The sequence below is a fragment of the Myripristis murdjan genome, chromosome 23, assembly GCF_902150065.1.
Source record: "Myripristis murdjan chromosome 23, fMyrMur1.1, whole genome shotgun sequence".
Lineage (NCBI taxonomy): Eukaryota > Metazoa > Chordata > Actinopteri > Holocentriformes > Holocentridae > Myripristis > Myripristis murdjan.
In genome coordinates this window covers 807,174-816,824 of record NC_044002.1, presented here as the reverse complement: position 1 = coordinate 816,824, position 9,651 = coordinate 807,174, and positions in this window count along the sequence as shown.

Below are 9,651 nucleotides of genomic sequence, written 5' to 3'. Positions count from 1 at the left end.
CCGGGTCAGAACGACCAACCTCGAAAACAGTAAGTTCAAAACTGGAGAATGACGATGCAGCGCACTGTTTACAGTTAAAAGCATTTTTAAAAACAGTTGCAGTTCCTCCACCACGGCCCAGCGTTCGCGGGGAGCTAAAATAAGAACAGTCTGCCGGTAAAAGTTCGATGAGAGGGCTGCACTCACCAGCGCTGATCCACGTCTCTGTTATGCAGAGAAAATCCAAGTCGCGATAGTTGAAGAAGTCCTTCAGGATAAAAGTTTTGTTTGCCAGTGATCTGGCGTTTACCAGGCCGATCCTGGCCGGAGCTAGAGTCTGGGGTACGATGGAATGCTGAGCGCGGAGCGGCGTCCTCAAATTGAGTGAATTTCTATAATTAGCACCTACAGATAAAGATTTATGTAATCTGTTTGTCACTCTCACAGGGATGCTCTTGGGTGTGGTGAGACTGCTGTACAGGTAGGGGGAGCTACACAGGGTCAAGGCGAGTCAGGTGGAGCAGGAGTGGAGGGTCAGTTTAATGTTGGAGGCTAAGAGGCGTGACCCTTCAAAGTTTGGGTGTAAGCCGTCTCTTTTAAAGAGCGTGGGTCTGTTCAAGAATGCAGTAAAATTGTCGACGAAGGGGATACCTTTGTGCATGCAGTACCCTTTCTGCCATATGTGGAGCTGGCGGAGGCGACTAAATTTAATATCGCCGAAACACGGTGGGGGCAGCGGACCGGAAACAATCACTTGCTTTCCGGTGTCCAGCAGAGTGTCAACAAGGCGTGTGAAGTCCTCTTTGAGCTCCTCTGACCGCTGGTTTTTTATGTCATTTATACCTGCCTCAATGACCAAGGTGGAGACAGAGTTGTACTGGTCGCTCAGGTGCAGTGCAGCTGACTTGATATCCTTAACAGAGGCACCGGGGTGACAGAAAGTCCTGCCACCGCGCACCGCCACATGCCTGACCAGCGATGTGCCGATCACAAGCACAGAGGGAGTGCGTTGCGCCTGGGAGTGCACCGCTGACCTCCGCGGTGAGGGATGACCGGTACCGGGGGAGTGCAGAGCTGACCTCCGCGGTGAGGGATGACCGGTACCGGGGGAGTGCACCGCTGACCTCCGCGGTGAGGGATGACCGGTACCGGGGGAGTGCACCGCTGACCACCGCATTGAGGGATGACCGGTGCCGGGGGAGTGCACAGCTGACCTCCGCGGTGAGGGGTGACCGGTGCTGCGAGCCCTGGACCACTGAGGAGCAGGAGTAAACACAGGCTGGGATTGCCTGCGAGTGTTGCTGCGGGGGAAACGCCCACCTGTTGATGGTGGAGGGGCCCGTGATGTATCATCCAGGGAGGGGAAATCCTTGACGCTGAGGATGTCGTATCTGTTGTTGAGGTGGATGTCAAAGTGGGGGGGTGCAGGTGCAACGGAGGGGGGACTATCCCTCCGCCGGTTAGCACCCACTCGGACCCAGCGATCCGGATGGGATGGTGTGGAGCTGGCAGCGGCTTTAGGCTTCGCTCCGAGCCGTGTCCAGGTGTCATCGGGAGCGGTGACCGGGAGAGGGACGTCAGCACCCGAGTGGCGAGCGATGTCACCGGGTTCATCGGGGGACGCAGCTCCTGCGGCGTGGAGGGGGGCGATGGTCTCGGGCATCTGGGAGTCAGTTTGTCCAGGTCCGAAGATGATGGTGTCCATGAGATTTTCCGCTGCCTGGATCTGGTACAGAGTGGATATTCTCTTCTCCAGCTCGGATATCTTGTCGGCCAAAAGGACACAGCTGAGACAACCCGACTGGGACGGAGAGGTGAGTGGAGCCATTTTCTATCCGGTGATGGTAGTTGGAGAGAAAAACAGCGGCAGAGGCCCAAGGACTGGGCCTGCTGCGATGATTCCACGTCAGGTGAGCTCGGTGGGCTGGCCCAGTGGTCCCTTGCCAGGTTGTAGCGTAGCAGCTAGGTTAAAAACAACCACGTTTAAAGTCTTTAAAATGTTTCGGATGAGTGCCGAAATACCCACGGGGGGTTCCTCCAAGAGGGGAAGGCAGCCCAGCCCGTTTAGGTGGGGATAAAAACTAAAAGGATGGTAAAATGCTAAAAATCGGCGTAAGTTTCTGCCATGTCCGGCTGATGGTGGTGCGCCGTGGCGGGCCACACAAACACAGTGAAAATACAGCGATCGGTTGGTTCGATCATTAAAATCAACAGCCCGACTAAAAGAGATACTGATTAAAACGAAAAACGTGAACTTAAAACAACTTAAAAGCAGTACGGACAGGCTTAAAATGACTTTTTCTAAGAGCTGAGTTGACGAAGAGAGATCAGACGCCACGTATGCGCACAACACCCACCCCAGCCACAGCCTGTTCACCCTGCTGCCGTCAGGCAAAAGATACAGAAGTATTCGCTGCCGTACCACCAGACTACAGAGCAGCTTCTTCTCTCAGGCTGTGAGACTACTAAATGCACCATCTAAACTCCTCCAGGCTTAATAATTCTATTTTCTATACAATCAATTAATCAATCAAGACATTTTAATTTCATTATACAACCTGTTGTATAATGACCAATAAACTTCCTTGTATCCTTGTATCCTTTTAAGATGTTGGAAATGATCTACCAGTCTGTTGTGGCCAGCGTACTCTTCGTGGTCTGTTGGTGGAGCAGCATCGGAGCCAGCGACACCTACAGACACATTAAACTGATCAAGAGGGCTGGCTCCGTGATTGGCTGCAAACTGGACACTGTGGAGGCTGTGGTGGAGAGGAGGACACTGAACAAACTGTTATCCATCATGGATAACCCTGATCACCCTCTCCACCACACACTGGACAGACAGTGGAGCTCCTTCTCCAACAGACTGTTACAGCTCCGCTGTCGAAGGGACAGATACAGGAAATCATTCCTGCCACAAGCCATCACACTGTACAATAACTCACATCTGTCTGACAGAGACTCACAACTCTCTGCTGTATAGTTGTTTCAACACTCAATTACTTATGGAGGACCAAAACAGACAGAATGAAATATATAAATACATCTTTAAATAAATACTTAAAAGTGTCATTAATTAATTAAAATGGGAATTAAATAAATAAATGTGGCATTAAATGTGCCATTAATTAATTAAAATACCAGTTCATTTAATGTAAAAACATATATAATTATTTCACTATTTAAATAATTATTTAATGGACCTGTGTTGCAGTGCTTCATGAATTTATTTTATCTGTCAAAGACACCCATCAAAGTCAGTGGGCGGGACTAACGCGAATCTAGCCTAATCGATTGCTTAGGTCTGAAGCCTGGAAGCCCGGAGGAGTTTTGCTGAGAGCCTCGTCAGTTAAAGTTGCTGCTTCTCTGAGTAGTTCTGGGCAACTTCTTGACATTTTGTGGCTGCACCTATCTAGCACGCATTGTGTACCCGCAATAACATTTGCCCCTGCAAGTCCCCCATTTGCTTGAACCGAGTAGAGGTTGCGCCACCAAGTGTGCCAGAATATCAAATCAAATCAAGCTTTATTGTCATTTAGCTGCACATACAGCAGTAGTGCACACAAAATGAGATAGCGTTTCTCACTTGGGATCCCCAAGTGATGGTAAAGTCAACAGTTTAAAAGTCTAAGCTTTCTGGAGGAAGCTGTTGTGCATTCTGGTGGTTTTGCTTTTCATGCTTCTGATCCATTTGTCTGATGGCAGCAGTTCAAAGTATTTGTGGAGCGGGTCAGAGGGGTCTCTGACAATGTTCAGTGCTCTACTCCTGCAGCAAGCGTAGCTCGTCCAGTTTGTTGTCGAGGGAGTGAACATTAGAGAGCAAGAGGTTAGTTAGAGGTTAGCCTTTAGCCTTTAGCCTAGCGTGGATCCCGGCTCTTTTCCCCCTCCTTTATTTACGTTTGCACCGCTTGCACTTCCTCCTCTCCCTGGTGACTGCCGGTGTAGACACAGGTAAAATCACGTGTTGGCGTAGCATGTCGTAGCATATCCCCTTCTTCCACTCAAAGGGGATTGAAGTAACAACGTGGAGGTATGTCACCCCCTGTCATGGAAAAGTGACAGCAATACACCATCAGCCATAATCATCAGATTTGTAAACAGAAAACACAAAACTGCACTGCTGAAACAAGGAAGGAAGTTGAAAAGAACCAACATCTTCATAAACGAGCATCTCACAAAACGAAACTCCGACATCGCAAGAAAAGCACGCAACTTGAGAAAACAGGGAAAAATTCAAAACACATGGACCAACAACTGCAAAGTTTTCATTAAGCTCAACAGAGCAGGCCAGAGTTGTAGTCATTAGGAGCATGGAGGAGCTGGACAGGTACCAGTGATCACCATAAATCGGACTGTAAGGTATGAGGACGCAATCCACAACACACAACCATGACACCGTCGGACATAACTCACTCACCTGCATCCGGATTCAATGATGACACAACTCAAACGACATTTGATCATGACAATATGGAGCTGAACACTTATCAGTATACAGATCATAATTTACTGGACATAGAAAACGATATAGATCCAGACAATAACTTCTTTTCCAACATTAACAACAACTGCTGTTATTACACAGACGAACAATACAATCAGACCATTAAAATGGACAACAAATTATCTATAATTCATTTCAACAGCAGAAGCATGTACGCAAACTTCAATTACATCAAGAACTGCTTGAGTTAATTTACAAACCCATTCAAAATTATTGCCATATCAGAAACTTGGTTTAATGCTGATAAGGGCATGGATTTTGAACTGGATGGATACGAACTCAACTATGTAAACAGAAAGATGATGAAGCAAAAAGTTACTTTCATCTGTGGTGACTTCAGCATTGATCTTTTAAATCCAAATAAGCACAAATTGACTGACGAATTCCTTAATACAATGTACAGTATCCAAAAATCACCAGACCCAGCAGAATCACATCCCACAGTTCCACATTAATTGATAACATATTCACTAATGACGTTGAAAACAATACCGTGAGCGGATTACTAATCATTGACATCAGTGACCACTTGCCAGTTTTTACAGTTTATGACAATAACTTCAAAGTAAATCACCCAGATGAAAGACTTACATACAGACGACTGAGGACAGACAAAACCATGAATGCACTTAAAAATGACTTGCTAGCACAAAATTGGGATGTTGTATACAATGAAACTGATGTTGACAATGCATATGAAACATTTTTAAAAATATTCACGTCACTGTATGACAAAAATTGTCCACTTAAACAATAAAGTAGAAAATATAAATACACAGATCGACCATGGATGACAAAGGGGTTACAAAATGCCTGTAAAAAGAAAAATACACTATATAGAGAATTCATAAAACAAAGCACTAAAGAGGCAGAGAATAAAAACAAAAAATATAAAAAGTTAACCAATATTATAAGGATTAGCAGAAAGGAATACTGTAGTGAGATATTAAATAATAACAAAAACAATATTAAAGGAATATGGGATATATTAAATAATATTATTAAAAATGGCTCTAGACCGTGTTACCCTCAGTATTTTATAGATAACAACATTAAAAAGAACAATATGGATGATATAGTTAATAGTTTTAATTGTTTGTTCGTAAGTGTTGGTCCAAATCTGGCAGAAAAAAATCCCTGATCCATCGTCATCTCAGGACTGGAATGATAATCTCATAGATAGAAACCAAAGCTCAATGTTCCTCACAACAGTGGAAGAAAAAGAAATAATTGGTATTGTAAATAAATGTAAACATAAAACATGTACTGACTGTAATAACACTGATATAATTGTGAAAAGGGTCATAGAAGAGATTTCAAAACCACTGACTTTCATGTGTAACTTATCATTCCAAACTGGTAAATTTCCAAACAAAATGAAAATAGCTGAAGTTGTGCCGCTGTTTAAATCTGGGGATAGACACTACTTCACAAATTACAGGCCTGTTTCGTTACTCCCACAATTCTCAAAAATCCTGGAAAAAGTATTCACCAGCAGATAGACAAATTCATAGATAAACATAAATTACTCTCCAACAGTCAGTAGGGATTCAGATCAAACAGTTCAACATCACTGGCATTAATGGAATCACTTGACGAAATCACTAATGCAATAGATCATAAACAGTACGCAATTGGAATATTCATCGATCTCAAGAAAGCTTTTGACACAATCAATCATGAAATATTAATCAATAAACTGGAACGGTATGGGATCAGGAGGATAGTTTTGCACTGGGTGAAAAGTTATTTAAGGGACAAGGGACAATTTGTGAAGTTGGGAGAATATACTTCCTCATGCTTGGACATTGCTTGTGGCATCCCCCAGGGGTCAGTACTGGGTCCAAAATTGTTCATTCTTTATATTAATGACATCTGTAACGTCTCAAACATATTAAAATTAGTTTTATTTGCAGATGACACAAATATTTTCTGTTCAGGGAGGAATTTACAGGAACTTCTGGGGAGGATTACTGCAGCAATGTGTAAATTAAAGAACTGGTTTGATAGGAACAAATTATTGTTAAATCTAAATAAAACAAAACTCATGTTATTTGGTAATTATAAAATAACCACTCAAGCACTAACACAGGTTGATGGTGTAAACATTGAAAGGGTTCATGAAAATAAATTTCTCGGTATAATTTTGGACAAAAAAATAACATGGAAATCTCACAGGAAACATATACAAAACAAACTGTCACGGAGCATCTCAGTATTAAGTAAGGCAAAACACTTTCTGGACCACAAATCACTCCACATTCCTTACAATTCACTAATATTACCATGTTTAAATTACTGTGTAGAGATTTGGGGTAATACCTATAAATGTACATTACAACCACTTTCCATACTGCAAAAAAGAGCCATAAGGGTAATTCATAACACTGGTTACAGAGAACACACAAATCCTCTATTCTTACAATCAAAAACATTGAAACTCACTTATCTGGTTCATTTTCATACGGCACAAATCGTGTACAGACAATAAACAACCTACTCCCAGCAAATATTCATAGAGAACATCTTTACAGGGGGGAGATCGGGAGATCTTTATGCTCGAACAACTTTAAAAACATTTTGTATTTCAATATGTGGAGTGAAACTGTGGAACAGATTGACGGGGGAGTTAAAGCAATGTCCAAGCATGAGCAAGTTCAAACAGTAGTACAAACACATTGTATTCACAAAGCTTTCTCTGCCATCATTACAAGACCTCAAGCAAAAAAGTTGTCTACTCCAGGTGGTCCTAGCAGTGTTGGTGCCCTGGTCGGAGATGGTGCTGCTACGGGGTCTTCTTCGCTAACATCCAACGTCCGCGGTACAAAGAGGCTTTGGGGTTCGGCTCTTGTAGTTCAAGTGGATCTTTCGAGGTTCAGCACACTATCCAAACTCTGTGGGGCTGTGGGATACCTTCGAAGAGCTGTGCACTCCTGGTTATCCGGCAGAATTCAAACCAGTAAGCGAGAACAGTGGGAGGCAGTGCTCACAGTCCAGGAGCATGAGGAAGCTTTCCAGGACTTATGCATCGCTGCTCAAATGGGTGTAACCTTCCCCCCATCGACACTCAACCGTTTGGTTGTACACAAGGACAGTACAACAGGCCTCTTGTTGTGCCACCGTAGGATCCAGTCCATTGATAAGGAGAGGCCTGGGGTTCCACTGATACCCTACAAGGAGCGGATCAGCACCCTCCTTGCTGAAGAAGCCCACCGCGCCAACCATGAAGGTGTTGCCACCACCGTCCTTCTGATAAAACAAAGGGCCTGGGTGGTGCAAGGCCTTAGAGTCGCCCATAAAGTCATTGGGCTCTAGTTTCGCAGACCAGGCGAGGCGGGTGCGTAGCGCAGATGCGCTTCGCCAACTGGGTGTGGCCAGGCGGATTTTCCAAGTTTGGCACGCCGTTCTCGGTGGCGCAAGTACTCCGCCATCCCTCCTACTGGCGGAGGGGAGGAGAGAAGGCATGGAGTGGGTTTGACACAGCCGATTCACATGTAACCAATCAAATGAGCCCCTGTCCTTGCCTTTAAAATGCGCTGCGTGAAGGCGTAATGAAAGTTTACACAGCTGACATGGAGGTCTATTGCCGCGGGCGGAGCGGAGCTCAGGAGACAGGCGCGGAGCGGAGACCGGCGAGCAGTGCGGACACGTCACCAAAATCTCACAAGCAGGCTTCCGGAATGTCAGGCACATGAACAATGCAATAAATACCGAAAAAAACACTATTCAATGCTACGATCACAATCAGCACATACATATATCTCCATATCAACTGTCCCGTCACAGCTGATGTCAGATCAAAGGAGATTGGCACCGTTTATGCTGATTGTGAGGTTTTGGTAATGTGCGCCAGCCAGCCAAACTTCCACTGCGCCAGCTCCACTCCGCCTTGCGCTGAAAGTAGACGTGGTTTCAGATGGCGAGCTTTTGGCGCACCTCGGCGAAGCCTTTTGGCACGAAACTGCCACTGCGCCAAGCTGCATCTGTCGGCACCTCCCCCCGCTGCGCCGGCACTCCCATCTCAGCGAACCTCCGCCTGCGAAACTTGGACACTGTCCGCCTCTGCCGTTTCGCCGGTCGAAACTAGCTCTGCGCGGGGTTCGCCTCACTGCGCCACCCCGTGCTGCACCGGGAAACTAGAGCCCATTGACTCATGTGTACACTGCCGGAAGTGCAGAGCCAAGGCATGCACTCAAGTGATGGGCGATCTCCCCCCTGTACGCACCAGGCCAGCAGCTCCGTTCCAATATACGACGCTGGACCTATTTGGCCCATACACAGTCAGAGACGTGGTGAGGCGATGGACGAAAAAGAAGGTTTGGGGGGTGGTCTTTAGTTGCATGGCCTCAAGGGCGATCCATGCGGACTTAGTGGAAGACCTATCGACTGAGGGTTTTCTCAAAACATATCAGCGATTCACCACCCTGAGGGGCCATCCCAGAAAACTCTGGTCCGATATGGGGACCAGTTTCTTGGGGGCCAGACCAGCGCTGGAAGACCTCTACAGCTTCCTAGAGGGCATCAACAAGGAGGAAGTCCAAAGGAAAGCAGCTGTGGCTGGGACTTACTGGGAATGGAAGTTTAGCCCAGCAGATTCGCCGCATCGAAATGGGGCAGCGGAGGCAGCTGTTTGTGTGTTGAAGAGATCGCTGAGCAACGTTGGTGAGAGGGGTGACTTGACCACTCTGGAGTTCCAAACCCTACTCAACCTGGCTGCAAACCTTTCCAACGAGAGGCCGATCGGTGCCAGGACTCAAGTTCAGGAAGAGACTGTGGAGGTTGTGACACCAAACTCATTGCTGTTGGGTCGGGCGGGACCCAGAGGTGACACCCAGGGTTTTGAATTCCCTGCTTACCCGTTCAGTCGTCTACGCGCGGTCCAGGTGGAGGTGGACAAGTTCTGGAGACATTGGTGCCAGTTGGCAGGTCCTCACCTGTTTGTTCGACAAAAGTGGCATGCCCCAGCAAGGAATGTCTCAGTCGGAGACTTGGTTTGGGTGGCGGACCAAAACGCCCTCCGGGGTCGTTTCAGACTGGGTCGTGTTGAGGAAGAGCAACCGGATGACAAGGGTGTTGTCCGGGACGTCAAGGTGAGGACTTGTCATAGTCTTCCAATTGGCCTGTCCCAGGCAAGGAAGGTCAAGGAACAATGTCCATCCACGATCCTC